Source organism: Macrobrachium rosenbergii, chromosome 37 (genome assembly GCF_040412425.1).
Source record: "Macrobrachium rosenbergii isolate ZJJX-2024 chromosome 37, ASM4041242v1, whole genome shotgun sequence".
Lineage (NCBI taxonomy): Eukaryota > Metazoa > Arthropoda > Malacostraca > Decapoda > Palaemonidae > Macrobrachium > Macrobrachium rosenbergii.
The window spans coordinates 34,778,640-34,802,304 of NC_089777.1; the positions used below are offsets into that span (position 1 = coordinate 34,778,640).

The 23,665-nt window shown below is 46.4% G+C and overlaps 1 protein-coding gene across 4 annotated transcripts in view; it reads right to left on the reverse strand.

The window, feature by feature from the left end:
* Window positions 1-23,665, reverse strand: part of LOC136825478 (thyroid transcription factor 1-associated protein 26) — a 123,295-nt gene that overhangs the window by 53,029 nt on the left and 46,601 nt on the right. The window lies entirely within an intron of this gene.

Consider the following 23,665-nt stretch of genomic DNA (forward strand, 5'->3'; position numbering starts at 1 on the left):
ATGTGCCTTTTCAACGGGCGTGACACTTCACTCCACTTCTTTCGCCTGGTATCAGGCGAACACCCCTCCGAGTCCGACGACAAACCTACACCAGACACATCTACACCTTTCCAATGGTGTCTCTTCACAGTAATCGAGTTGAAATTCACGACTGAGTCGACGGCCGCCCGTGGGCAAACCCCTCCAGTCTCCCTTCGACTCACGGTATGTCTTCTCCCAGGTGCTGGGGAGCGGGACAGTGACCTCGGTCTAGGAGAAGTGGAGGGACGGACAGCCGCCTCCTCAGATACGACACTTGCACTTTTCACTTCACTAGACTTAGTCACAAATTCACGAAAAGATGTACCTAAATCCAAAACAGATTTAGCAATCAGCTCAAATTTCCTATCCATCTTATCTTCTAATTGGGCAATGATGTCGGAATCAGAAGCATGGGGAACCTGAGCCAGAGTAAGATGTACTGAAGTAGGAGGACTATCAATAGGAGAGACGTTTGACAAAATAGGAGAAGACAAAGCGGGCTTCTTTGCCTCTGACGGCAAAGGAGTTGACTCTAATCTAGCCCTACTATCAGCCCTAATGGCTGCCTTTCTTTTCCTATCTTTTTCCATCTTATCAAGGTGAGACAAAAAACTCTTCCATCCTTGATCATCTAGATCTTCACATTCATTACATGTACGCTCTTTAGTACACTCTTGCCTCCTACATTTCACGCACTTTGAGTGTGGGCCATAACATAACTTGGCTAATCTAGTTTTGCAGCCTTCGCTGCAAAACCTAACAGATGAACCTGAATCTGACATAACTCTCACTAAACAGATGAATAAAGAAAGCAGCTAAGCCGTCAAACACAAAAAACAACCAAGAAAATTGTACTTCACCAAATCGGGTGTCAAACAAAATGGCGAACAGTTGACTGCAGCGAAAATCCACGGGTGTTTCACCGTGGGCGGCAGGAAACGAATTGTCAAGCAAAGCTCAGTAGTACCTGGGATCCCTGAAAGTGGGCGGGGTCGTATCACCTACACGTCAGCAGCACCGCTAGCACCGAGAAATTTGGGATTTCGACTGCCGTAAGGTAAGAAGCGTATAGCTATGTAATTGTTCGGTAAGTTTCATGTGTGAAAATAGTGTCTTCATTAAGTCTCTGAATGAGGCCAAGTTCAGGGGCTCGAACGGGGGCCTGGAGAGCCATTTAGGACTACTTCCAGATTCCAAGAAACAAGTTCCAAGTGCTTTTGTTTCTTAGTGTCAAAAGACCTAATGAGGTCTGAAAGGTCTTGATTTGAGGATATATCCAGATCCCTATGTCTGAACACAGAACTCAGCATTGCTCTGTAGCCCTGTATGGTCGAAGAAGATAAGCTCTTAGAGTTCCTCAAGAATAAAAGAAAGTCCACAATCTCTGTCATAGTTGTTTTAGAAGAGATTCTATTACTTTTGCACCAACTTCGGAAAATTGACCACTTGCTCTGGTAGACATTAACCGAGGATCGACGTCTACATTTTGAAATAGCCTCCGCAACTTCTCTCAAAAAACCCTTTACTCTGAGGAGTCTTTTGACAGTTTGAATCCTGTCAGAGCCAGCAAAGACAGATCTTGATGAAAGTGGGTGAAGTGGGGTTGTCTGAGAATCTTTTTCTTCTGATTCTTCTGAGGGAGGAGTCTTGGAAAATCTACCCGCAGATACATTAGCTCTGGGAACCATTCCCTCAAAGGCCAAAAGGGGGCTACCAGAATCATCGACACATTCTGGTGCAGGCAAAACTTATTTAGTATATCCCTTAACATCCCGAAGGGAGGGAAGGCCCATGCCTGTGGATCTGGCACTGGAGAGCAAAAAAGAGGAAGTCGATAATTCCTCGACGTCACGAAGAGATCCAACATTCGGCTTTCCCCATAGTTTCCATAGGTCTAGACAGACCAATGGATCAAAGTCCACTCTGTGGGAATTACTTGGTTCTGTCAGCTTAGGTGATCTGCCAACACATTGTTTTCCTTGGACAAACCTGGTCAACAACCTTGTACAATTCTGGTCTGCTGCCTTGATCCAAGAATCATTCCGGGTTCTTTCAGACTCTAAACATTGTTTCAACACCAGCAATTGAAACGGGAAATGAACATCAAAAGAAGCTCTCACAACACTACGACACATTTATTCACAACCTTGTTTACAAAGAAAATGAAATGTTTCCCTTTGCTCTCATTCAACGTAACACTAATTAAAATAAGTCTAAGCAGTTATAGATAGGGGGAACAGATTGCAAGGTAGAGCAATCTTAATACTTAAATGGTGAATTGGTGAGTTATCCCTCATGGCTGGGGTTTTAACTGAAGAGATGATGCTGGCACATTGACCTCGGGCTTGAAGACGTCACAGAAGGGCGGCTAGGAACTCGGGATGGATGTTACTGGTACAATGACCATGAGCTTGTAGACGTCACAGAAGGGATGTCTTCAGGATGAGGTGGCAAATGCTTTTTCTCCAAGAATCCGGAGATCGTGCAAATGGAGGGTAGGAAGGGCTGGCGACTTGTCCTCGCTACAGGCAAGAAGGGCCGACTACTTCACCTTGTCACAGGCAGGAAGGGCTTAGCGACTTCTCCTCCACACAAGCAGGAAGGGCTGACTCCTTTTCTTTGTCACTGGTATGTAGGGCTCGCTGTTTCACCTCGTCTCGAACAAGGAGGGCTTAGGGACTGCTCATCACAAGCAGGAAGGGCTGGCTGCTTCTCTTCGTTTTGGGCAGGACAAGATTTTATGGAGATTAGATAAAAATTGTGTGAAGGGGATACTCTTGTCGGAACCTTGCTTTGTCCAACCTCTGATTGCCCTTGCTGTCTCTCTGTCTATATCTCTATCATGGGAAGTCTCTTCTGGAAGCTGATAACCAATGTATGGGCAGAGCTAATGATGACAGACAATCATCACTCCCATATAAGGAGTTTTTTGATTTTCTGCATAATGATTGGTTCCTTAATAACCGCCCCTTTACGGTCATGCCATAGAAGCTTCCAGAACAAATTTTCTGATGCAATGTGGATCGAATATTGCGCCATGTTACAAAGGCATGGCATGAGACACCATGTGGTGTCGTTTCCACTAGAAAGGGTTTTCATCAAATCACTAATTGTCCACGAGGCATTGACAACAGTGACTGGTGATGACATCTTCATGCAAACACAGGAAGCAGTCATGTCTTGGAAAGGAGATATTTCCTTTTCAATATATTTCAACATTATTGCATCTACCCATGACATCTGCCCATAGGGAAAAAGACAGACTTCCTCCTTGTTTGCTTAAGTATGCCAGGGCCATTGTGTTGTCTGAGTTGACTGTAACTGTCCTTCCACATACTTCCGACGAAAAGGACATCAGACCCAAGTGAATTGCCTTTAACTTTTTGACGTTTGTGCCAACCCATCTGATCTCTCGACCACGTTCTGGAGATCTCCTTGTTCCCTATAAGGGCACGCCAACCCAGGTCTGATTTGTCAGCATAAAAGTTCAGGTCTGGGCTCTGTGGAAACCGAGGCTTTCCTTCCAGCAACCTGTCTCTTGACTTCCACCAAAGCAGGTGCCTCTTGATTTCTTGTGTTACTGGGAACGTGAGAGTCTGGAAATCTTTTTCAGTCCCATTTTTCCTTAAGAAAAACTGGAACACTCTCATGTGCAGTCTCCCTAGGGAGACAAACTGTTCCATGAAAGCTAGGAGGCTCATCCAGTTGTTGCCAAACACATCTGGAGGTGAAGCATTTTGTGTATTTTCTATACGCACGACTCTACTCTCTCCAGAGAGGGAAAGCCCAAGAATGATGAGAATTGAGAGTCATTCCCAAATAAACTATCTCCTGTGAAGGAGCCATCCAAGACTTCTGATGATTTATTAGCAAGCCCAGGTCTTGGGCAAGAAGCAATGTTTTCTGAAGGTCCCCCATATATTATGCCTTTGACGTGGAGCGAAGAATCCAATCGTCCAAGTAAAGCACTATGGTGATGCCCATCAGGTGGAGCCAACCTGCTAGGGGAGCAAGAACATGAGTGAATACTTGAGGGGCTGTTGATAGCCCGAAGCATAGGGCCCGAAACTGAAACACCTGTTCTGGAAACACAAATCTCAGATATTTCTGAGAGTCTGGGAGTAATGGGATGTGGAAGTAAGCATCTTGTAGGTCTATTGAGACCATCCAGTCTCCTTGCCAAATGGATGAAAGGATCGAACGGGTTGTCTCCATTCGGAATTTTGTCTTCTGAATAAAGACATTTAAGGTGCTCACATCCAGAACCAGCCTCCATCCTCCTGAGGCCTTTGGAACCACAAAAAGCCGATTGTAGAACCTTTCTGAGTTTACATTTGGAACTACCTCTATTGCCTCCTTTTTGAGGAGAGATGATACTACTCTTGCAAGGGCCGAAAATCTCCTCTAACTCTTGGAGTAGGCAGTTAAGGTGATCGGCATCTTGACTAAGGGAGGTCTTTCTAGGAAGAGGATCACGTAACTGTTCCTTATCACTTCCACAACCCACTGCTCTGCCCCTCCCTTGCTCCATTTCTCCAAAAATTGAAAGAGCCTGGCACCTACAGGAGTATGGAGGACACTCAAATCACTTTTGAGGAAGGTTTAGAGGAGGACTTCTTAATCGTGTGAGACTGGGATCATACGGTTGGTGTTGCTCTTGAGGAGGATCTCTGCCTACTACCAAGAAAGGGAATGGTTTGTAGAGGAGATAACGACTTAAAACCCCCGAAGGAGTTTCTTTAGGATGCCTTGATGACTTCGCTAGGAGATCATGGGTGGATTTCTTCTGTAAAGCAGAAGAAATTTCATTGACAACTGAAGGAGGGAACAAACTTGTCTCTAGACAGGGGAGAAAAAAGGAAGTGTCGATCTCTGAATCAAAGTTACTCCTTTAAGAGATGTATGAACACCATAACTCCCTCTTCTTTAACACTCCCATGGCAAATAGTGAAGCCAACTCCTGTGCTCTGTCCCTTATTCCTTTATCCATACATGAAAGAACTTCGAAGAAATACAATGCCTTGCCTACAGAACTTTCTTCAGATGTCTGAAGAAAGTTCTGTAGGCAAGGCGTTGTATTCCTGTACTTTGTGTGTAAGGGCCTATTGACCAGTCAAAAACTTACGATCTCGAATACTTTGAAAAGATTCTTCATCATGTGATCTATCTCCGCTAAAGAGAACATAACTTTGGTCGCAGAAAAGGCTGACCTACGGACCAAATCAATGAGGCCCGAGAAGTCCCCTTGGAAGGAGGCAGCTGCCCCCAGGTAAGGAGCTTCTCTGGTCGCGTAATACAAGTATCTCCTCTTTAGAAGACGAGAAGGAGGGTAACTAGAATTATATTTTCCTTGTTCCCTCCTATCAGCGAGCCAGGTCTCAGCATCATTAAGTGCTTTCCTGGCCAAAGTCGAAAGTATCATATTAGGTAATCTTGAAGGTTCAATAGTGATATTACTCACTTGAAAGGTAGATGCAGGAGAACCGGGTGCAGCCAGAGAGAAAAAAGAAGGGAAACTTCAAAGTAGAAAATTAAGCAGCAATGCATAAGGTGGAGGAGGGGATTCTGCTTCCTCATCTTGGTCACCTTCCTCATCTGTCGCAGATACGGGCGAAAAAGACAAGTCCTTAGACGAAGAAGGGTTTGAAGGTTTTTTAAAATGCTTAGAATATCATCTAGGCATCACTGTATAGGTGCAAGCGATGGATCCACATCTGAGTTGTCATCATTCATTGCAAAGGGGATGGCGCCACAAACTCAGGCCTGAAAGTCAAACGTCTAGAAGAATGTACAAATGAATCTGTACCAACGGGTGCAACTGGGTGCTTGGCAGCTACTAGGCGCTCGTGTGTTACTGGCCGCCCAGGAACAACTGGGCGCTCCAAAACCGCTTGTGGTTCAGGAGCAACTGGGCACTTGTCGCTTGAAGAAAACTTGGGTGCAAGAGAACGCTCGAAAGTGACCGCACTACTGGAAGACACTGTGTGCTTTGGCGCCCATGAACGCTCCTCGACTACTGGTTGATCGGGGAACAGCGGAGGTTGGTCCGCAGAGACGTGCACTGATGTAAAAGAACTCTTACTCTTAGATACAGTTCTAGAAAGAGGATTTAGCAGATAAACTTCTGATCTGACTTCTGACTTGATGGCTGCATGAACTCACTGAAAATCAGTTCGCATGAACTCGCTGAAATTCAGTGTTTGCAAACCTTCCAATCCTGATCCACTGGGGCAGGTTGGTGTGGGAGTTGGGAAACAGTTTCCTGTAGTAGAAGTGCGAGTTTTCCCAAGATGTCTAGTGTTCTCGGAGGTCTTTTGACTGCCCTCTCCTCAAAAATAGGCTCCTTTAAGATTTAGCATGAGGTAGAATCCAAGAGTAGCTCTAGAAACTGCACCCATGTAACAAATGGGGGTGTTTCAAGTTAGTCAGGTTCTCTGTGACTAACAGAAACCACATGCCTCATGTCCAGATCAGAAACAACTATGACTCTCCAGGGGGCCATAAGTTATTAGTAAGGTTCCTCTATACTCGAACAGCAGGTCAGATTAGATTCTTGCTATGTAATACCCAGCCCTCAGAGAAAAGGAAGGCTTCTTTAGGCAAGTGCTAAAGGGAAGAGTTTTCATTCCCTCCTTTCAGAGAGAAAGGTGAAGATGGAAACCATGTTTCCTACTCATACAGTACTCCCTTTCATTCAACCCCTAGGGAAAGTAATAGAATCCATGGTGAAATCTGTCATTGGAGGAACTTTCCAAGGGAAGCCTTGTTGACAGACATGCACAAAGAATCATGACAACACCAACTACTATGCCTGAAGCTCAGTCCCTAATGATAGCAAGTCCAGTGCCTCTATAGATGTAACATCCAGAAGATTGCTGGGCCTTGAACCAGTCTGACTACCTCATCTCTTGAAAAAGGGTCACAGTTAGGACCTGAAAGTGCTCGAGCTCAAAGTAATATGTAAATATTTACCAGTAAACAAGTTATACACAAGAATCTTGTGGGTTTCTCTTTCCATCTTCAGAAGAAAACTGAAAGAAGTTTTTGTTTGGTTCATTCTAGTGGATCCTAAAAGATCACCCAGAGGAGGCACCACCTTTCTAGCAGTCTGTATACTGAGATAGAAAATGATGTTAAGGAGAGATTACAGAGGAGAAACCCAGATAGGAGGAAGGTAGAGAGCAGAATTTGTTCTTACTTCCACCCTACTGTTTATTGTTCAGTTTTTTGTTGCAGATACAAAGCATGACATATGAAGAGTCCATGCCAAAATGTGGACTCTAGGGCAACCACCAGAAACTGTAATAACATAATCTTTGGTTGCTGCAAGGCACAAATATCCAGGACAGAAAGGATTGGGTATACATGTGATCTCCATCCTGGTGTTGTAAGAAGTACGGTACTATGCCTGCCCAGTACTGGTTGGTACATGGGAGTTGTGGTTAAGAAGTCTGATTTGTAGGGGGCAAAGAGGAGAGACAGGCATAAACATGCTTGCATCCCGGACAGAAGGGGTAGTGGAGCCCAAACATGACTCTACACCTTAACCTATCAGAAGCATCTGTGAAGAATGGGCTACACAAATACATGTAGGACTGTAGACTGAGATAGGAGATGATGTTAAGGAGAGATTACAGAGGAGAAACTCAAGATAGGAGGAAGGAAGAGAGAAGAATTTGTTCCTACTTCCTCCCTACTGTTTCTTGTTCAATTACTTGTTGCAGATACAAAGCCTGGGTAGTGTGACGTCCTAAGAGCCTGTGCCAAAATGTGGACTCCAGGGCAACCACCAGAAACTGTAATAACATAATCATTAGTTGCTGCAAGACACAAACATCCAGGACAGAAAGGATTGGGTACACGTGGTCACCAACCGAGTGTTGTAAGAAGTACAGTACTATGCCTGCCCAGTACTGGCTGGTACATGGGAGTTGTGGTTAATAAGTATGATATTTTCATAATAAAATAAATTTTTGAACATCTTACCTGGTAGTTATATATATAGCTTAAGTCCCTGACGTCACGGCAGAATTTCAAAACTCGCGGCAATCGCCGATAGGTATGTCAGGTGGTCTACCTATGCGCCCTCTATCCAGGTATCTGGAACCACACCAGGTATTCCTCAGATCTTCCATGCCTCTCGTCTCTAGAGGGGAGGAGGGTGGGAATTAATTATATATAACTACCAGGTAAGTATGTTCAAAAATGTATTTTATTATGAAAATATCATTTTTAAACATCTGACAACTGGTAGTTATATATATAGCTGATTGACACCTTTGGTGGAGGGTCAGAGACAGCCAGTATCGTTGGAATTGACAAAATAAAAATTGTAAAACCAACTCGAGGTTCCTACCTGTTAAGGAAGCAAACTTCGAAGTTTCCCTGCTTCATTCTATCTGCATTCCTTAAGAGATTCAGCGATCCACCCATGGGGCTGAAAATCTCTAGGGGCTGTCAACCGGTGTATAACCTCTATGTGACTAGACCTCCTTAAATATACCCTCGTTCCGGGCGCTAGTAAGGAACACAAAAGACCACCTGACCGAATAACACAACAAACTAACAAAGGGTAAAATATTTACTAATGATTGCGGAAGGCTGCGTCCAACCTTCGCACACAATCATAAAAATTTTCTCCATTTCAAGAAAAGGAGAAAAGGGTATAGATTTATGGTACAGCAGGGGTAGATCCTTCACCCACTACTGAATTAGCCGCTACAAATGGTCCGAGAGTGTAGCGGTCTTCATAAATGGTCTGAACCTGTTTGAGGTAATGCGATGCAAACACTGACTTGCTTCTCCAGAAGATCGCATCTAAGATACGTTGTAAGGACCTATTCTGTTTAAAAGCCACCGAGGTTGCTACTGCTCTAACCTCGTGCGTCTTAACTTTAAGAATCTGTAGATCGGTTTCATTAAACTCTGAATGGGCTTCTCTTATCAATAGTCTGATAAAGTAAGACAACGCATTCTTAGACATGGGTAACGAGGGTTTTTTGACTGAACACCACAGTGCTTCTGACTTACCTCGTATTTCCTTAGTTCTTTCCAGGTATGACTTCAGAGCTCTTACAGGACACAGGAGTCTCTCTATTTCCGCACCTGTGATATCCGACAGGTTCGGGATCTCAAACGTTTTGGGCCAGGGTCGAGATGGAGTCTCATTCTTTGCGAGGAACCCAAGTTGCAACGAACAAATTGCTTTGCCTTGTCTAAAGCCCACGGTCTTGCTGAAGGCATGGACCTCACTTACTCTCTTAGCTGTGGCCAAACTGATCAGAAACAGAGTTTTTAGAGTAAGATCCTTAAATGATGCCTTATGTAAGGGTTCGAACCTATTTCCCATAAGAAATTTAAGAACGACATCTAAATTCCAAGCTGGAGAATTCTGGCCTTTCTCTTTAATGGTCTTGAAGGATCTGATAAGGTCCTGAAGATCCTTATTGCTGGAAAGGTCTAAGTTTCTGTGCCTAAAAACGGCAGTTAACATACTCCTATATCCCTTAATTGTGGAAATAGAGAAGTTAAGTTCCCTTCTAAGGAAGAGAAGGAAGTCTGCTATTTCAGTTACAGAGGTACTGGAAGAGGAAATAGAATTTCTTCTGCACCATCCTCTAAATACTTCCCACTTGGATTGATATACCTTGATTGTTGATGACCTCCTTGCTCTTGCAATTGCGTCAGCTGCTGCCTTTGAAAAGCCTTTAGCTCTTGCAAGTTTTTTGATAGTCTGAAGGCAGTCATTTGTAGAACTTGGAGGTTTTGGTGATATCTTTCCAAGTGGGGTTGTTTGAGTAGATCTATTCTGAGGGTGTCCACCATCCATTCCAGTACCTCTGTGAACCATTCCTTTGTAGGCCAGTAAGGAACCACTAGGGTCATCCTGGTCCCTTCGTGAGCTACAAACTTTTGCAACACTTTGTGAATAACTTTGAATGGGGGAAACGCATACACGTCTAGGTTGGACCAATCCAGCAGAAAAGCGTCTGTGGATCGCTTCGGGATCCGGAACGGGAGAACAGTAGGTTTCCAACTTCTTCGTTTGAGCTGTGGCGAAGAGGTCTATGCATGGTCTGCCCCAAATCCGCCAGAGGCTCTTGCAGACGTCCTGGTGAAGCATCCACTCTGTCGACAGAACTTGATTCCTTCTGCTCAGTATGTCTGCCCCCACATTCTTTTCGCCTTGAATAAAGCGGGTAACTAGAGTAACACCTTTCTCCTTTGCCCAAAGAAGGAGTTTTTGGCGGTCTCAGATAGAGAGTAGGAGTGAGTGCCTCCCTGATTCTTGATGTAGGCCAACGCCGTCGTATTGTCGGAGTTGACCTGAACTACTTTTTTCTCCACTAGACCTTCGAACTCTATTAGAGCCAGAAGGATAGCAGTCAGTTCCTTTTGGTTGATGTGCCACTGTATCTGATCTCTGGTCCAAGAGCCCGAGACTTCCATCTTTCCCAGTGTTGCTCCCCATCCCGAGTCCGATGCGTCGGAGAACAACACTAGGTCTGGGTTCCTCTGATGCAGGGAAAGTCCCTCTTGAAGTTTTAGGGGATCGTTCCACCATTGTAGATAATCTCTTATTTGTTGTGAAATGGGAATACATTTCGTTTCTAGTTCCTTGTCCTTGTCCCAGTTCCGATTCAGATGGAACTGCAACGGACGAAGGTTCAATCTTCCTAAAGAGACAAACTGCTCTAGAGAGGAAAGGGTCCCCAGCAGACTCATCCATTCCCTCACTGAGCAAGTTCGTCTTTTTAGGAATTTCTGAAGTTTTTCTAAAGCTTGTTCCGTCCTTGATGTTGACGGAAAAACCTGAAAAGCTTGACTCTGAATCCTCATCCCAAGGTATTGAATCTCTTGGGATGGGATCAGTTGAGACTTCCTTTTGTTCATAAGGAGTCCTAGATTCTCCGATAATCGAAGAGTCGTCCGAAGATCCTCCAGGCAGCGAGTGTAGGAAGGAGCTCTGAGGAGCCAGTCGTCCAGAGATAGGGAGACTCTGATGCCTCTTGTGTGAAGCATTCCAGCTACGTTTTTCATTAGCCTCGTAAAAACCTGAGGAGCGGTACTTAGGCCGAAACATAGGGCTCGAAATTGGAAAGTTTCTCCCCTGTGCACAAACCTCAGGTATTTCCTGGAGCTCGGGTGAATGGGAATATGGAAATACGCATCTTGAAGATCCATAGACACCATCCAGTCGTGCTGTCTGACTGCTGCTAGAACGGACTTGGTTGTTTCCATCGTGAATCTTGTCTTTTGAACAAACACGTTGAGAGTGCTCACGTCTAGCACCGGTCTCCATCCCCCCGAGCTTTTGGGAACCAGGAACAAACGATTGTAAAAACCTGGAGATTCCGGGTCCAAAACTTTCTCTATAGCTTGTTTTTGCAGCAGCAGAACAAACTGCTGTTGCAGAGCGTCCGCTCTTATTTTCGTTCGGTAATTGGCCGAAAGGTCTACCGGCCTTGTAGCTAAAGGTGGCTTCCTGAGGAAAGGGATCTTGTACCCCTCCTTGATTAACTGAATGGACCATGGATCCGCTCCTCTCTTCTCCCATTCCAGCCAGAAGTGTGTTAGTCTGGCTCCAACCGCTGTCTGAAGGAGAGTCTTCTCAGACTCTGCTTCTCCCTTGTCTATTGCTTCTTCTCGTAGATCTTTTGATCGTAGGTCTTGAATTTCTTCTACTGAGAGTTCTGCCTCGAAAGGGCTGAATAACAGGAGCTTCCCCTATAATTTTCTGAGAGGCGAAGCTAAAAGGTAGAACTTTCTTTGCAGTTTTGGTGATTAAATCTTGGGTTGTTTTTTGAGTCAAAGCTGAGGATACCTCCTTCACTAATTCCTGAGGAAAAAGACGCGTCGAAAGAGGAGCATAAAGGAGTTCTGCCTTTTGGATGGGCGTAACCCCATTGGCAAGAAAGGAACAAAGATGTGCCCTTTTCTTCAAGACTCCCGCAGAAAAGAGCTGCCAATTCGTTGGCTCCATCTCTGAGAGCCTTGTCCATGCAGGACATAACATGAATGAGGTCTTTGGTGTATGAGTCTAATAAGGTCTCAGTCTTCTTACCCAAAGCTCCCAGAGTCCAATCTAGGAAATTGAAGACTTCGAAAGCTCTAAAAATTCCTTTCAAGATGTGATCCATCTCCGAAGGGGACCAGAAAACCTTGGATTTACCCATAGCAGTCCTACGAGAAGCGTCGACCAGAGAAGAGAAGTCCCCCTGGGAAGAGGCAGGAACTCCCAGGCCGGGAGCTTCTCCAGTCTCATACCAAATGCTAGACCTCGACGTAAGTCTAGCTGGAGGAAAAGAGAACACTGTTCGTCCTTGATCCTTTTTGGATTTCATCCATTCTTCCATAACTTTCAAGGCTCGCTTGGAGGAACGAGACATGATCATTTTAGTAAAAATAGTCTTCTTTGGTGTCTTCCCGAGAGTAAATTCCGAGGGAGGAGAACGGGGGGCGGCAGGTACGAAGTTGTCCGGAAAAAGCTCCGTAAACACTTTCATCAACTTCTTCAAGTCTGAGGAAGGAAGTTGAGATTCTTGCTCCTCTTCATCGGAAACTTTCTCGAGGAGAACATCTGGAGAGGGAGGAAGATCGTCGTTGTCCTTCGCTTCCTCCGAAAGCTGTACTGAAACCGAGGTAGCGGCGTCCTGTCTACTAGTTGCTGCCTCCAAAACAAGAGAATCCTCAACCAAAACGTCCTGTGGATAACGGTCTTGACGCTCGGTATCCTGACTCCCAACTGCACGAGTATCCTGGCAGCCAATATCATGACACTTGGCGTCCTGGCGTTCAACTTCGTGACGCCTATCGTCCCGGCGTCCAGATTCTTGACGTTCGGCGTCCTGGCGTCCAAGCTCTTGACGCTTGGCATCCTGGCGTCCAAGCTCTTGACGCTTGGCGTCCATCTTCTTGCACAACCCGGGCGTCCTGGTGTCTGGGCTTCTGACGATCGTTGTCCCTTCCAACCTTAAGGCCGCTTGAGAGCTGGCCGCCTGTGCGACATCTGTCAAAAGCTTCCTGAGGTTGACGAGAACTGATCGAGACCCTTTGAGAAGGAGAAACATTCTTCCCTCGTTCGCTGTCACGCCGCCCCTTGAAGTCACTTGAGCACTGGCCGCCTGTGCGACATCGGGCAAAAGTTTCCTCAGTGCGACGAACAGCCAAAGGAGGGGAAAATTTATCCGCCCTTTCTGCAGGCTGGCAAGCTTGCATAAAGGAAGACAGTTTCTGATGCATATCCTTTAGTAGAGACCATTGTGGAGCTTCCTTCTGCTGATAACCGACTGGAGAAGGCGCAAGATTTGACGAGCCCTCAACTAATTGAACAGGTTGAGGAGGGTGTTCTGGGGACAATTCCCAATTCAAAGGAGGAGGGGGAGCGTGAACCGAAGAAAGAAAAGCGTCCGACGTTTTCTTGCTGCCAGGCGTCCTGGTTGAAACATGATATTTTAATAATAAAATAAGGTTTGTTCATACTTACCTGGCAGATATATATATAGCTGTATTTCTCCGAAATCCGACAGAGTTTCAAAACTCGCGGCACAGCCAGTGTGGCCAGGTGGTTAGTACTCATTCCCGCCGCTGGGAGGCGGGAATCGGGAACCATTCCCATTTTCTATTCAGATTTTCTAGTGCCACTGTCTCAAGAGGGGAGGCGGGAGGGCACTAAAAGTATATATATCTGCCAGGTAAGTATGAACAAACCTTATTTTATTATTAAAATATCATTTTGTTCATGACACTTACCTGCCAGATATATATATAGCTGAATCCCACCGTAGGAGGTGGGAAGAGACAGAATAGGATTTAGGAAACAAATAAATGTAGGCGAATGACGCCTTGGTTCCTTACCTGTTAGCATAGCTGACTTCTAGGTTATCTGTCACCCAAGCCTGCTTCTGCTTATCCAGAGTCTCCAGCAAGGTAGGGACCTATAAAGCTGGAGAGATCCAGATGACCTGTCCACGGGGGCGTGACCACAATAGGACTAGATCATGTGACCATACAGAGAGGGAGAAGGAGCAACGACCAACCACCTGACCGCCCTATCTAAGGTAATAAACCTAGCATAGGCTAAAAAATTGGGACGTCCATCTCAATGGCCACCCAACAACCAAAAATAAACAACAACAAGATTAAAAAATACTACCTAACCCCTAAAGGATAGGATGAGTATTGCCTTCTTCTCCCAACATTGTGTCTGCGGAAACGTACGGTCCCAGCGAAGAGCAGTCTTCAAATGTCGTCTTCACATCCCGCAAGTAATGCGAAGCGAACACTGAATTACTTCTCCAGAAGGTAGCACCAAGAATATCATTCAGAGACATATTCTTTTGGAAAGCCACCGAAGTCGCGATAGCTCTAACTTCATGAGCTTTTACTTTCAGAAGTCTCATGTCACCTTCTAGGCAGGAGGAATGAGCCTCTCGAATAGTACTTCTTAAAAAGAATGCTAAGGCATTCTTGGACATGGGAAGATCAGGTCTCTTCACCGAACACCACAGATTGTCCGATGAGCCTCTAGTTTCCTTGGTCTTGGCTAAGTAGAACTTGAGAGCCCTGACAGGACACAAGACTCTTTCTGACTCTTGCCCAAGTATCTCCGTCAAACCTTTGATCTCAAAAGATTTGGGCCAAGGGTTTGAAGGATTTTCGTTCTTGGCTAAGAACAAAGGATTTAGGGAGCATACAGCATTAGGACCCCTAAAGCCAATATGTTTGCTAATTGCTTGCACTTCACTAACCCTCTTAGCTGTCGCCAGAGCCGTTAGGAAGACAGCTTTTCTCGTCACGTTCTTGAGGGAAGCCGAAGACAGAGGTTCAAAAGTACTAGACATAAGAAACTTCAGGACAACATCCAGATTCCAAGAAGGTGTCCTGAGTTGAGGAATTTTGACAGTCTCGAAGGATCTCAGTAGATCGTGAAGATCCTTGTTGTCGCACAAGTTCAGGCCTCTGTGCCTAAAAACTGCCGATAACATACTTCTATAACCCTTAATAGTCGAGACTGCCAGTTTATTCTTATGCCTAAGATAAAAAGGAAGTCAGCTATTTGTGGTACAGAAGTCGTGGTCGAGGAAACTCCTTTACTCCTGCACCATCTCCTAAAAACAGACCACTTGTACTGGTAGACCGCATTGAAGAAGGTCTCCTGGCATTGGCGATGGCCTTTGCCACAGCTCTCGAAAAGCCTCTTGCTCTGGCCAACTTTGAGATAGTCTGAACGCAGTCAGACTCAGAGCGGAGGAGAGGTTTTGGTGGAACCTTTCGAAATGCGGCTGCTTGAGAAGGTCCACCCTCAATGGAAGCGTTCTTGGAAAGTCCACTAGGAAGGACAGAGTCTCTGGGAACCAATCCGCTGCTGGCCAGAAGGGGGCTATTAAAGTCATCCTTGCTCCTTCTGACGTTGCAAACTTCCTTATCACTTCTCCCAGGATCTTGAAGGGAGGGAAAGCGTAAAAGGTCGAGGCCTTTCCAGTCCCAGAGGAGGGCGTCTATGGCTAACGCTCCTGGGTCTAGGACAGGAGAGCAATAAAGGGGAGTCTTGCCGTCCTGGATGTGGCAAAGAGGTCCACTAGAGGACGTCCCCATATTCTCCACAACTCTAAACATACCTCCTTGTGAAGAGTCCACTCGGTCGGTAGCAGCTGATTTTGCCGACTGAGAAGGTCTGCTCGGATATTCTCCACTCCCGCAATGAACCTCGTGAGAATAGTGACCCTTCGAGCATGAGTCCAGAGCAGGATCTCCCTCGCTAGGATGAACAGGGAACGAGATCGAGTACCCCCGTTTCTTGAGGTACGCTAGAGCTGTGGTATTGTCCGAATTGACTTGGACAATTCTGCCTGCAACTTGGGCTTCAAGAATTGAAGAGCCAGAAAGATAGCACCCAGTTCCTTGAGATTTATGTGCCAGGACACCTGTTCCCTCTCCAGGTGCCTGACACTTCCTCCCCTCCTAGTGTTGCTCCCCATCCTTCCCTGGACGCGTCGGAAAACAACACTAGGTCGGGGCTCTGAAGACGAAGAGAAACCCCTTCTGCAAGCTTTAAGGGGTCGAACCACCACTTCAGATGATCCTTGATAAAAGGAGATATCGTCAAAATCTCTTCCAGATTCTCCTTTTCCTCCAGTTCTCCGCCAAGAAAAACTGGAGTGGTCTGAGATGGAGCCTCCCAGGAAACAAACTTCTCCAGCGAGGAAATGGTCCCCAGCAAACTCATCCATTCCCTCACCGAGCATGTTTCTTTCCCTAGAAAGGACGAAACTTTTCTTAAGCAAAGCAGTTGCCGTTCTCGGGATGGAAAAGCTCGAAAAGCCACTGAATCCATCTGAATCCCCAGATAGACGATGGACTGCGTCGGGATCAGATGGGACTTTTCTTGGTTCACAAGAAGTCCCAGGGACTTCGTCAAATTCAGCGTCAAAGTCAGGTCCTCCAGACACTTCTCCCGAGAAGAGGCTCGTATGAGCCAATCGTCTAGGTAGAACGACACACGAACACCCGCCAGGTGAAGCCACCTCGCAACGTTTTTCATGATCACCGTGAAGATCATGGGAGCGGTGCACAAACCGAAGCAGAGAGCTCTGAACTGGAAGACTCGTCCCCCCAGCACAAATCTCAGGTACTTCCTTGATTGAGGATGAATGGGAACATGGAAGTACGCATCCTGTAAGTCCAGAGAGACCATCCAGTCCCCTGGTCTTAAAGCCCCTAGAACCGACTGGGGCGTTTCCATCTTGAATCTTTCCTTCGAAATAAAGCGATTCAAGACGCTTACATCTAAGACCGGTCTCCACTCTCCCGACTGTTTCGGGACTAAGAAAAGCCTGTTGTAGAACCCCGGAGAATCCAACTTCAGAACTTGTTCCACGTCTCTCTTCTCTAACAACTGCTCCAGGAGGTCCAAAAGAATCTGTTGCTTCTCTCGGTGGTAAGACGGCGACAGATCCCTGGGCGATGTGCAAAGGGGGTGGAAACATGAGAAAGGGGATCTTGTAACCCTTCTCTATGACAGTTAGTGACCATGCGTCCGCCCCTTTCGTTCTCCAGGCTCCCGCAAAATAAAGAAGCCTGGCTCCTACAGGTGTCTGGAGGTGAAAGAAGTCACTTTTTTCCCCTAGGTTTAGAGGGGGCCGCTCCTCTGGTGAAACCTCTTCCTCGCGGAGACGATCTAGAGGAAGAAGTTCCTCCGCGAAAGGGCTTCTTCTTCCTGGAGGACAAAACTGAAGCAGAAGAAGAAGAAGAAGGAGCTGGAGGACGTCTAGAAGAATGAGCCAACAGATCTTGCGTGGCCTTCTCCTTAAGACTTGCGGAAATGTCCCGAATCAAAGACTGGGGGAACAGATGGTTAGACAAAGGGGCAAACAATAACTCTGCCCTTTGCGAAGGAGAGACAGACTTAGCTGTGAAGTCGCAAAACAAGGCCCTTCTTCTTTAAGAGGCCCGTACCAAAGTGAGACGCCAGTTCTTCAGATCCATCCTTAACTGCCTTGTCCATACAGTTAAGGACGCTAGAGAGCTCCCCCAGGGTAATAGAATCCGAGCTTCGAAGCTTAAGATCTAAGGCTCCCAAGCACCAGTCCAAAAAATTAAACACCTCCATGGTGCGGAAGAGACCTTTGAGATGATGGTCGGTCTCTGACAAGGTCCAAGAAACCTTAGCAGTAGGCAGATGAGACCTTCTGGAAGCGTCGACAAGACTGGTGAAATCCCCTTGAGAAGAGGAAGGAACTCTAGGGCTGAGATCTTCTCCCGTCTCATACCACATACCAGCCTTGCCTGAAAGCTTAGACGGAGGCACAGCGAAAGAGGTCTTGCCATGGGACTTCCGTTCCTCCATCCACACGTTGACTTTCTTGAAAGCCCTCTTGGTCGCCAACGAAGAAGTCATCTTCAAAAACCCCGGCGCTCTCCTAGCTTTGGAAGAAGCTAACTGAGAAGGAGGAGAGAGAGGAGCCGAAGGTTTAAACTTGTCCCCGAACAAGTCTTTAAGCAAGCCGGTCAAAACTTGATAATCGGAAGAAGAGGAAGCAGACGAGGGCTCGACGTCAGCAGGATCCGAATCGCCAGAAACCTCTCCCGCCACAGCCGGAGAAGCAACCGAGTCACCCAACACTTTAGGGGAACGAAGGCCTTGAGGTCCGATACGAAGAAGAGATCTTCTTTTCTCAGACGAAAGAGAATGCTCCGTAACGTCCTGAAGAGCAACCGAAGGGACGTCCTGAGGAGCGTCCTGGAGAGCGTCCTGAAGAGCGTCGACACTGGCGTCACGCCCAAAAACCGGAAGAGCGTCCTGCACAGAAGCGTCCTGAAGAGCGGCTACCGGCGCGTCGGGAAGAAGCTCTCATGGCGTCATGTTGACGAGTGTCACGACGAGGAACAAGAGAGCTGACAAGGCGACGACACAGGAGAAGGAGACGACGAAAGCGGAGCAGGAGAAGGAGACTTCCTTGATCTTTTGACAGGCAAAGTCAAGTCCTTGCGACGACGAGGAGCAGAGTCCTTCTCTGCAATAAGAGAAGACAACTGCCGCTGCATCTCCAACAAAATCTTCTTAGAAGGAGAAGAATCATGTCTGGGAGGAGAGACAATCCTATGGGAAGACGATGGGCGAGGGGACGCCTTCTTCTTCCTCACAGGAGCAAGAAAGGTTCTCTCCTTAGAGCGGCTGGGGCGCTCCGAAACATCCTCATCAGACGAAATCCTAGTCCTCTTCTGCGGTGGAAAAGCTTCAAAATAACTAGCCGACGAAGAAGACTGACGAGAAGCGTCCTCTTGAACACAGCTCCTCTTGAGAGGACGAGAGTCCTTACGAGAATTCCACCCCTTGCGAGGGGAGGACGCCTCGGAGGACGAAAAGCAGTCCTTGAGAATGCGCGCCGAAGCACGATCTCTGGCAGCCTGGGAAGCGACAACAGGACCTGCCGAAGGGACGTCAGATCGGTGGGAAGCCCCCGTAACCTTCTTGCAGCTTTCGACATGCCTTCTCCTGAGTCCTGGGAGTCTGACAGCGGTCCAGGCCTAGAAGCATTATGGGGCCGATCTGACGCCCCCTCCACAACACTGGGGGGAGCACTACACTTCACAGCACTTTGGAGAGATGTCACTTTGTTCTCGAGCGCACGGATAGAACTCATGATCTGCGCCAGGGCGAACCCTCCACAGACACAACATCAGGGCCCGAAGGCAAAACCACAGGGACAGGTGCAACATCAACTACGTTAGGATTATCAGGAGAGGAAATAACCTGACTCTTGCACACACTCCTGGAGGAAGACCTCCTAACCCTGTCACGCTCCAACTTGCGAACATACGAATCATAAGACTTCCAGCTCGCATCCGATAAAGGTTCACACTCCTTACATCGATCATCTATAAGACAAACATGCCCCTACACCTCAAACAAACCGAGTGAGGGTCTACCTGAAGCTTTCGGTAGCCTCACCTTACAATCACTCATGCAACATACACGGAAACTAGCAGAACTAGAACCAGACATATTTAAAGAGAGGTCATAAGCAAAATCCACAACAGTCCAGAAAAAGCGTGTGCCAATCCACAGTCCAAGAATCAAAACCAAAAGTCAAGAGAATACTTAAGTGGGAATAAGCAAGTTAACGAAATCCAGAGGCGGAGGTACTGTAACAGATGTTAACAGTACCGGCGACAGAGAAAATCTGAATAGAAAATGGGAATGGTTCCCGATTCCCGCCTCCCAGCGGCGGGAATGAGTACTAACCACCTGGCCACACTGCGTGTGCCGCGAGTTTTGAAATTCTGTCGGATTTCGGAGAAATACAGCTATATATATATCTGCCAGGTAAGTGTCATGAACAAAAAGTAATTTACGCCTGCACTTGGAGGGGGAGCTACCTTCAGAACTAAAGCGTTCAGGACTGCTCCAATGGCTACACCCCGGAGCTTGAGAATACTCAACACGGCGTCCTTCAACATAGGGAAACTTCCTCTTGAGCGGTCTAGACTCGCAGACCCGACGCCAGCCCCGTTTGGGGACTGCGTCCTCAGAAGACGAAGAACACGTATTAACCTCGCCTTTCCTATGGCGAGGGTGAGCGTCCTGGGGATCGTCTACAGGAACACTTGAGGGGACGACCGCTTGGGAGCTAAAATCTCTCGCCTCCCTTCGCCTGTCAACTTTCCTTCTCCCAGGGGTTGGGGAGCTTGGAAGAGGTCTAGGGCTAGGAGCACGACAGATCCGAGCGGCCGCACCCTCCACTGCACTAACTTTATCACCAACACTTGCAATTTCCAGATCTCTCATGTTCAACCACAATTTCTCTCTGTCTTGAGCGAGGGATTCAACACGTTGGCCAAGGGCTTGAATGGCCGCCATCATATCCTTGAGGGATGGGTCTTTACCTGAATCAGTAGGGGGATCAGGAACTACCACTACGGGGGAATGATCAGAAGGTTCATTAGTTTGGGACAACGAATTATTAAAATCCTGGCTACCTTTGGAAGAGCAAGACAAAGCACTCTTGGCTCTTCTGAGCCGGTCCCTTTCAAGTTTCCTTACGTAGCGGTTATACTCGATCCACTCTCTTTCAGAAAGACCCAAGCACTCATCGCATCTATCCCCTAACTCACACCTCTTGCCCCTACATTTCGTACATACCGAATGAGGATCTAAAGAGGCTTTAGCAAGCCGAGTCTTACACCCCTTAACACACATTCGCACACTCGAGGAGTCAGACATGGTAGCAAATCCAAAGAGAGATCAAAGTACAAGTCCAAGGGTCAAAACCAAATTTAACTAGTAAAGAAAGTCCAAGACAAATAACAAAAAACGAGCGAAAGCCGAAGCCAAAGTGTACTTCACCAAAATTTGCGAAAAAACACGGGCTGAAAGAGTGAAATTCCAAACGATGTCACCGGAATGGCGGCAGGGAAGATCTGAGGAATACCTGGTGTGGTTCCAGATGCCTGGATAGAGGGCGCATAGGTAGACCACCTGACATACCTATCGGCGATTGCCGCGAGTTTTGAAATTCTGCCGTGACGTCAGGGACTTAAGCTATATATATAACTACCAGTTAAGTCAGATGTTTAAAACTGATATGTAGGTGGCAAAGAGGAGAGACAGGCATAAACATGGTTGCATCCTGGACGGAAGGGGTAGTGGAACCCAAACATGACTCGACCCCTTAACCTATCGGAAGTATCTGTGAAGAATGGGCTACACGAATACATGTAGAACTGAAGATGCATGACCGTGAATACAAACTAGCCATCAAGGAAGGAACTGGTCTCCTCCCTTGGAAGTCTCGCTGAAGGTTGATCACAAACTTTGACTCATAGCTCATCCCAGTAATCAGTTCTGATGAAGGGAATGAAGACCAGTGTCCTTCTGTAGAAGGGAATGTTCATGGAAAATCCCATAACCTGGAGGAAAAGACAGGAGGAAGGAGAAAGCAGGAAGGACAAAGACTTAACCTTACCCACTCCACTAGAGAAGTGCTCACACCACCACTTAGTTTCCCTGTATCAAACAAAGTTTCATTATAAAGATAAGGTTAATAAACTATGAACACTTCGTAACATGGTGAATCCGAAGTTCATGTATAGAAACAAAAATAATTATGATCATTGTTGGAGTATCTTTGACATATGAACAAATACAAAAACAATACAGATGTGCTAATGTCAAGCTTCACAACCCATTTGAGAACCATGACCACCCTGGATGAAGGAGAAGTGATGGGATACTGACTGGTGAGTGAATGAGTGGTGTCTTTTTTATCAAGCTTTGGTGACTGTTATGAGCTCACCCTGGGAACACAGTACTTAATAAAATGCAATGGTTTGTATCTTGTAGGAAAATTTTCTTGATTATGTTAAGTTAGGATGTGTTAGTGCAGTTGCCATTTCAACATCTTTTAATCAAGGTTGGGGGTGTCTTGGGGGAGAACAGTTAAGTACTCCCCAGCCTGTCGGGATCCAGCACCAAAATTTACGTTAGGTTAGTATCAATTTCAGTAATTGCCAAAGCCACTTTGAAGCTTAATTTGTTTTTAATGATTACACATATAAGTCTATATACTGTTTTTCTGACCTCTGATCTTGTGGTTATCTCTGAACTACATAAGTTTTCCTCTGTGTTCCCCCATAATTGTGAGACGAAGTCAAAGGGGTTTCAAGTATGGGTAACAAATCAGTGATCTGCACCATCCCCAGGCTACTGGTAATGGTAAAAAATGCACAAAACACAAGATACAGCCTGGGTAGTATGCAGAGTATGGAGACAGGGGTAGGCATTGGTAATTTGAACCTACTACATGTTCCACAAAAGGGTAGCCTAGGCCAATGCTAAGTGTTCCTTGGGGGAGTCAAGGGAAGCAGGTGTTTCCTAAGTCAGGTTAGGAAGGTAAGTTCTGGTTAGGTCAAGGAATGATGCTCTTGGAAAGGTTAGGTTAAGGTTTGTTTGGTAGAACTAAGCAATAGCTCTGTATGGGGTATGACTTTGGAAGTTGATTTTCCATATAGTATTTTGGTTGCTTATCAATTATTTGCCGTTAGTTTTTGTCAGTTGACCCTAATTAACCTGTAATTAACCTTAGAAGCTGTATGCTGGCCATACTGGAATGCTATCGCGCATGTGCAGTGTTAGGCAATAGGGGAGCTTTTGGTAAAGTGGTTTCCTTTACTGGGAAGATATGGGGTTAATAATTGACCGACAATAAACACCACCACCTCCTTTATCAGCAACAATAAAAGTATAGATAAAATAGATTTCTAAGGTAATAGTCCATGGAGAGTTGTTGCTTAGAAATACCATTTGTTTGGCTAGGCTGCAGCCAGTGGCAGACCACTTGTCCGAAGGGATATTTAGTCCCGCCGATATATTTCCGAGATTTAGTGAAACTTGGGGGGGGCGTCTAGGAGGGCGAGGCCGGTAATTCTAAGTATTAGCTCTGCGCCTGTTTTTACCTTGGAAACTTGTTTTTTCTACACTTCCAGGGCTTCTGATACTGGTGGTGCATTTGTTTGTTGTCGGCCAAATGGAATGTCCCTTCGCCATGTTTAGTACTGGCCCGGGGGGGGGGGAGGTAATAATACATTAACAAGTTATTGCACTTGATGGATGGGATATGAACCGTTCAAAACAGACGTATCCGCGCTCTGTCTCGTGAAGATTGTGTATGGAAGCCCCTTATTGGATGGACTTCAGGGGTTAATTACATTAGTGTGACAAAAATTGAAGGTAAATCCACAATTAGCAACCAAAAAACTGTAGAAAAAGTAAAGTTATAAGGAAATCGCCGCCGCGGAGCTACTACTTAGATCTACCGCGAGGCCTATCCTCCCCAACCCCACCAGGTCAGGGCACGGCGCCTAGCCTAAGTCACGTTAGGAAGGTAAGGTTTGGTTAGGTCAGGGACATGGCATTCTAGTGGCCCGTTTTCACGGTCGGATTTCTCGTGCCGACCTCCGTCTCCCTGTTCTGCATCCGCTCCATAGGCTTGACTGCCTAATGTCATGTCAAGGTGTGTAATTTTGCATTTACACAAGATGTCGTTGAAAGAAAACCCAGTAATCTTTTGCATCTCATGGCTGACATGCAGTCATTGCATTTACAGTCGAAAAACCCAGTAATCCATGGCTGACATGCAGTCAT